General features: G+C 35.8%; 1 non-coding gene across 1 annotated transcript; it reads right to left on the reverse strand.

The window, feature by feature from the left end:
- Positions 1-3,469: 3,469 nt before the first annotated feature.
- TRNAS-AGA (transfer RNA serine (anticodon AGA)) lies at positions 3,470-3,542 on the reverse strand. Its single transcript has one exon. It is a non-coding gene; the product is annotated as a tRNA-Ser (tRNA).
- Positions 3,543-7,341: the final 3,799 nt, after the last annotated feature.

A 7,341-nucleotide genomic window follows, 5' to 3' on the forward strand; every position in this document is an offset into this window, starting at 1 on the left:
ACAACCTCCTAGGCAGGACTGAGACTTGTCTACAGCCCGAGGCAGATAGGATCTTTCTGCCCTGGAACCTCAGAGAACTTGTGCCACCAAGACAAACAAGGAGCTGAGATTTGGCACGGAGCAGGAGCCGGGCCATTCTGCGGTCTCCCTGAGCCCACCTTCAGAGCGCCAACCCTAGGCAGAGTGGGCAGCTGCACAGAGCAGCTGAGCGACCAGCACCAGGAAAGGGCAGGCAGCAACCCATCTTCCTGGCAGGAATGCAGCACCTGACCATGGTGCTGGGAGGGGGCACAATCCACCCACCTGTCTCCCCCTAAGCGTAGCATCCGATGGCAGCATTGGGAGAGGGAGAGACCCGTCCACCCAATGGGTAAGAGCTCAGCTCCTGACCCAGTGTTAGGAGGGGGCGCGATCTGCTAGCCGACAGCCACTGGGAGCAGCACAGATGAGGGCACCAACAGAGGGCCTCTGGAAACTGCAAGCTGAGTAGGTGAAACAGGGCAAAGACACAAGACCTCTCAATAAAATCATTAGGAGCACAGCATCTCCAGGAGAACTAGATAACTGATACTTCTTAAACCACAGTGCCAGAGAGATATGAGCAATATCAAGAAGCAGAGAAGAAGCAATTAAAAGATCAAGAGAAATCCCCTGTAAGCACGATCAAGGAAATAGACATTGATGGCCTACTAGATAAAGATTTCAAGAAAGGAGTGATCAAAGTACTGAAGGAACTAAAAGAAATAGTGTTTAGAGATATAAAATATGTCAAAAATGAAATAGAAGCTGTAAAGAAGAACCGAGTAGAATTAGTAAACCCATTTGCTGAGATGAGAGCTGACCTAAAGGCTGTACAAAGCAGACTAGATAATGCAGAGGAACGAATAAGTGACCAAGAAGACAGGACAACAGAAAGCACACAATCAGAACAGCTGAGAGAAAAACAAATAAAAAACAATGAAAACAATATTAGGAACCTATGAGATAATATAAAGTGTGCCAATCTATGCATAATAGGGATTCCAGAAGGGGAAGAAAGAACAAAGGCAATTGAAAAGGTTTTGAAGAAATCATGACTGAAAACTTCCCAAACCTAAAGGAATCAGATATCCAAGTACAGGAGGCTCAGAGGGTTCCAAACAGGAAGAACCCAAACAGACTCACACCAAGACATATCATAATCAAGATGGCCAGAGTCAAGGATAAAGAAATGATCCTAAAGACAGCAAGAGAAAAACAAAGAGTTAGTTACAAGGGAACCCCCATAAGGCTCTCAGCTGATTTCTCTACACAAACACTACAGGCCAGAAGGGAGTGGCAAGATATATTCAAAGTCCTGAAAGGAAAAAAGATGCAGCCTGGGATACTCTATCCAGCAAGGCTATCCTTTAGAATAGAAGGAGAGACAAAGAACTTCACAGACAAGCAAAAATTAAAAGAGTTTAGCAACACTAAACCCATGCTAAAAGAAATATTGACAGGTTTACTCAAAATAGAAAAGAAGCAGGATGCTACAAAAATGAGAAACTCATAACTGGAAAGGAGATAACTGCCATGAATTGCAAAAAGAATAAACACAAAATTGTAAAATAAGACATCTAAATCATTAAGAGTGGGAGAGGGAAGCAAGGAAAGCCACTGCGGAAAACAGTATGGAGATTCCTCAAAAGACTAGGAATAGACTTACCATGTGACCCAGTAATCCCACTCCTAGGCATATATCCAGAAGGATCCCTACTTCAAAATGACACTGGCACCCCAATATTCATAGCAGCAATATTTACAATAGCCAAGATATGGAAGCAGCCTAGATGTCCATCAACAGATGACTGAATAAAGAAGAAGTGGTATATTTATACGATGGAATACTATTCAGCCACAAAACCTGACAACATAACACCATTTGCAGCAACATGGATGTTCCTGGAGAATGTCATTCTAAGTGAAGTAATCAAGAAAGAGAAAGAAAAATACCATATGAGATCGCTCATATGAGGAATCTAAAAAAAAAAAAAAAGCATAAATACAAAACAGAAACAGATGCATAGACATAGAATACAAACTTGTGGTTGCCAAGGGGGTGGGAAGGGACAGAATAGGATTTTAAAATGCAGAATAGATAAACAAGATTATACTGTATAGCACAGGGAAATATAAACGAGATCTTGTGGTAGCTCACAGAGAAAAAAATGTGACAGTGAATATATGCATGTTCATGTATAACTGAAAAATTGTGCTCTACACTGGAATTTGACACAACATTGTGAAATTATTACAAATGAATAAAAAGTGTTAAAAATAAATAAATAAATAAATAAATAAATAAATAACTCCCAAGGATAATGAGATGGTAAGGGTAATAATAGCAACAAAATTTTGAAGCTAGCCAGGAGTTGGATAAGTGATAACCGACCTAGCAGATTTGAAAAAGCTGAATCCTAAGCCAGCAACCCCTTTTCTGTGGAGCTCCCCAAAAATTCAAAAATTGGTGGTGTTAATACCTCTGGAAACAGGGATGGAAAAACCTTGAAAATAGAAAATCTGTAGATAAACAACAAATTTATACTGCAAAGCACAGGGAAATATATTCAGTTTCTTGTAGTAACTTATGATGAAAAAGAATACAAAAATGAATATATGTATGTTCCTGTACGACTGGAGCATTGTGTTGTACACCAGAAATTGATGTAACTTGTAAACTGACCATACTTAAATTAAAAAAAAAGTTTTAATGGAGAATCTGGCTAAGAAACAGACCTCTCAGATCTCCCCTCCCTCACTGAGCAACTTAGAGCTTGTTACAACCTCTTTCAGGTGAGGATAGAACAAAGAGTGTCTGTACTGAAACTAAGAGGATAAAGTGATGTTTCTTTTTTTTATGGCTGAGTAGTATTCCTGTGTGTGTGTGTGTGTGTGTGTGTGTGTGTGTAATATATATATATCACATCTTCTTTATCCATTTGCCTGTTGATGGACACTTGGGTTGCTTTCATATCTTGGATATTGTAAATGATTGGGGTTCATGTATCTTTTGAAATTAGTGTTTTTATTTTTTACTGATATATACCCAGGACTGGAATTGCTGAATCATATGCTAGTGCTATTTTTAGTTCTTTGAGGAACCTCCATACTGTTTTCCATAGTGGCTATACCAATTTGCATTCTTACCAACAGTGTGCAAGGGTTCCATTTTCTCCAAATCCTTGCCAACATTTGTTGTTTGTGGTCCTTTTGATGATAGCCATTCTGACAGGTGTGAGATGATATCTCAGCTGTTTGGATTTGCATTCCTCTAATAAGTAGCAATGCTGAGCATCTTTTCACATGCCTATTAGCCATCTACCTGCATGTCTTCTTTGGATAAAATGTCTATTCAGGTCTTCCACTCATTTTGTTTCTTTTTAAATTTATTTATTGTTTAACTCTTTGTGGGGGAGGTAACGAGGTTTAGTTATTTATTATTTTTCAATGGAGGTGCTGGGAATTGAACCCAGGACCTCATGCATTCTAGGCATGCACTCTGCCACTGAGCTATACCCTCCCCCCTTCTGTCCATTTTGTGATTGAGTTGTTTGTATTTATGATATCAAGCTGTATGGGCTGTTTATATGTTTTGGATATTAACTCTTTGTCATATCATTTGTGAATATTTTCTCCCATTCCCTAGGTTGTCTTTTTGTTTTGTTGATAGTTTCCTGTGCTGTGCAAAAGCTTTTAAGTTTAAAGGAAACAGACAGATACAGAAAACAAACTAGTGGTTATGAGTGGGGAAGGGGAACAGAAGATAGGCAAGATAGGGGTAGGGGATAAAGAGGTACAAACTATTAAGTGAAAAATAAATAAGCTATGAGGATATATTGTGCAACACAGGGAATATAGCCAGTATTTTATAATAATTATAAGTGGAATTTAACCTTAAAAAAATCACAAATCACTATGTTGTACACCTGTAACTTATATAATATTGTACACAACTGTATTTCAATTTTCTAAAAGGCTTTTAAGTTTGAGTACTATTTGTTTATTTTTGCTTTTATTTCTTTTCCCTTAGGAGACAAATCCAAAAAAAAATATTGCTACGTTTTATGCCAAGGAGTGTTCTGCCTATGTTCTCTTCTAGGAGTTTCATGGTTTCAGGTCTTACATTTAGGTCTTTAATCCATTTTGAGTTTACTTCTGTCTATAGTGTGAGGTAATGTTCTAATCTCATTCTTTAATATGTAGCTGTCCAGTTTTCCCTGCACTACTTATTGGAGAGATCTTTTCTCCATTGTATATTCTGCCTACTTTGTCATAGATTACCTGACTATAGTTGTGTGGGTTTATTTCTGGACTCTGTATCCTGTTTCATTGATCTATGTGTCTCTTATTGTGCCAGTGCCCTGCTGTTTTTTTTACTGTAGCTTAGTTGTATAGTCTGAAGTCAGGGAGGGTGATATCTCCAGCTTTGTTCTCTTTTTTCTCAAGATTGTTTTGGCAACTTGGCATCTTTCATGGTTCTATATGGATTTTAGGATTATCTGTTCTAGTTCTGGGAAAATGTCATGGATATTTTGATAGGGATTGCATTAAATCTCTAGTTTAATGGGTACTGTGGAAGTTTTAAGAATATTAATTCTTCCAATCCACAGAACACAGAATATCTTTCTATTTCTCTGTATTCTCTTTAATTTCCTTCATCAGTGTTTTAGAGTTTTCAGAGTATAAGTCTTTTATCTTCTTGGTTAAGTTATTCCTAGGTATTTTATTCTTTTTGATGTAATTTTAAATGGGATTGGGTTTTTATTTTCTCTTTCTGATACTTCATTATTAGTGAAGAGAATCAACAGATTTCTGTATATTAATATTAAATCCTGCAACATTACTGAATTCATTTGTTATTTCTAATAGCTTTTTGGTGGAGACTTTAGGGTTTTTTATATCTTGTATCATTTCATCTGCAAATATTGACAGTTTTACTTCTCTCAATTTGGGTGCTTTTTTTTTTTTCTTGTTTGATTGCTGTGGCTAGGACTTCCATTGCTATGTTAAATAGAAGTGGTGTGAATGGGCATCCTTGTATTTTTCCTGAAATTAGAGGAAAGACTTTCAGCTTTTCACTGTTGAGTATGATGTTAGCTGTGCTTTTCTCCTAAATGACATTTATAATGTTGAAATATGTTCCCTCTATCTCAACTTTTGTTGAGACTTTTTATCATAAATGGATGTTGCATTTTGTCAAATGATTTTCTGCATCTGTTGAGATGATCATGTGATTTTTTTTCTTCCTTTTATTAATGTGGTGGATCTCATTGATTGATTTGTTAATACTGAACTATCCTTGTGACCCTGGAATAAACCCCACTTGATCATGGTGTATGATCATTTTTATATATTGTCAAATTTGGTTTGCTGATATTTTGTTGAGGATTTTTGCATCTGTACTCACCAGAGATATTGGTCTGTAATTTTCTTTTCTTGTAGTATCTTTGTCTGGTTTTGGTATCAGGCTAATGGTGGCCTTGTAGAATGACTTTGGGAATGTTCCATCCTCTTCAATTTTTTGGAATAGTTTGGAATAGAAGAATAGGTATTAGCTCTACTTTATATGTTTGGTAGAATTTCCCATGAAGCCATCTGGTCCTGGACATTTGTTTGCTAGGAGTTTTTTTAAATTACAAATTCAGTTTCAGTACTAGTGCTCAGTCTGTTCAAATTGTCTGTTTCTTCTTGATTCAGTCTTGGCATATTGTATGGTTCTAGAAATGTGTCTATTTCTCCTTGGTTGTCCAATTTGTTGGCATATTTGTAGTATTCTCTTATGGTTTTTTGTATCTCTGTAGTTGTTATTTTTCCACTTTCCTTTCTTATTTAGGTCCTCTCTCTTTTCTTCTTGGTGAGCCTGGCTAGAGGGTTATCAACTTTATCTTTTTAAAAATTCAGCTTTTGGTTTTACTGATTTTTTTTTTTTTGGTCTCTATTTTATTTCCTCTCTGATTTTTATTATTTCCTACTTTCTCTTGAATTTAGGCTTTGTTTGTTCCTCTTGTTCTTCTATTTCTAATTCATTTAGATAGTAAATTAGGTTGTTTATTTGAGATTTTTCTTGTTTTTTGAGGAAGGTCTGTACTGCTATGAACTTCCTTTTTAGAACAGCTTTTGCTGCATCCCAGAGATTTTGGAAAGTTGTGCTTCCATTTTCATTTGTCTCAAGGTATTTTCTGACTCCTCTTTGATATCTCCATTGACCTATTTTTTTTTAGTAGCATGTTGTTTAGTTTCCATGCAGTTATTTTTTTTTCTCATTTCTCTTCCTGTAATTGATTTTTAGTTTCATACCAAAGTATGTTTATACTTTGTTTTAAAGTCTATTTTGTCTGATATGAATATTGATGTCCCTGCTTTCTTGTCATTTCTGTTTGCATGAAATATCTTTTTCCATCCTCTTTCAGTTGGTGTTTGTCTTTACCTCTGAAATGAGTCTCTAATAGGCAGTATACAGATGGGTCTTTTTTTTTTTCAATCCAATCCACCACCCTATGTCTTTTGATTGAAGCATTTAGCCCACTAATATTTTATTAATGGCTATGTATCTCAACAAGAGATGTCAGTGGTCTGAAGGAATCCAATGATAACAAATCAAAAGCAAGAGCAGGAAATGCTGACATGTGGAGCAGAAGGTAAAGTTGACATTTCTGGGAACTGAGACAGTAGAAGACAAGAGGGAAATGGTTACAGTCTAATCCATTTGTCTTGCTTATAATTGTTGTCATAGTGTAAGTGTGTATTCCATGGACCTGCGTACTGCCACTAATGAATAAAATAAATATTAATATATTTTACTCGTAATATCCTTAATGCAAATTCTATGAAGAGTGTTCCAAGAAATAACAAGTTTGAGAAGCAAAATAAATTCTTATATTAGCAATTTCACCAAAGGATTCTGTGTAGAGCTATTAGCTTGCTGGGAGATCCAAATATTATCCATTAATGTTACCTAGCATTTTCTAGTATTGAATATTTTGCTATAAGTTACAGTTTTTATGAATACTATTAAACCTGATATTTCTTATTTATTAAATAATTTTGACATTGAAATCTATCATGATAAATAAAGAACACAAATGATGTTAGAAGCAGTCTAAGAAAGACAAGGAAATAAGTCAGCCCATTGCCAGATATGTTTTAAATTATTGCAATGTTAGTTTGGGACCTTCACAGCATCTCAGATATAGATATATATTATATACATATATATAAATATATTCACAACATCAAAAGGTCAAAAACTTCTGCAAAAACCCTGATGAGACAAGGCCTCTTCCTTCTAAGAGCAATATGTAGTTTAATAGTAATGTCAAA

The sequence above is a fragment of the Vicugna pacos genome, chromosome 23 (assembly GCF_048564905.1).
Source record: "Vicugna pacos chromosome 23, VicPac4, whole genome shotgun sequence".
Classification (NCBI taxonomy): Eukaryota; Metazoa; Chordata; class Mammalia; order Artiodactyla; family Camelidae; genus Vicugna; species Vicugna pacos.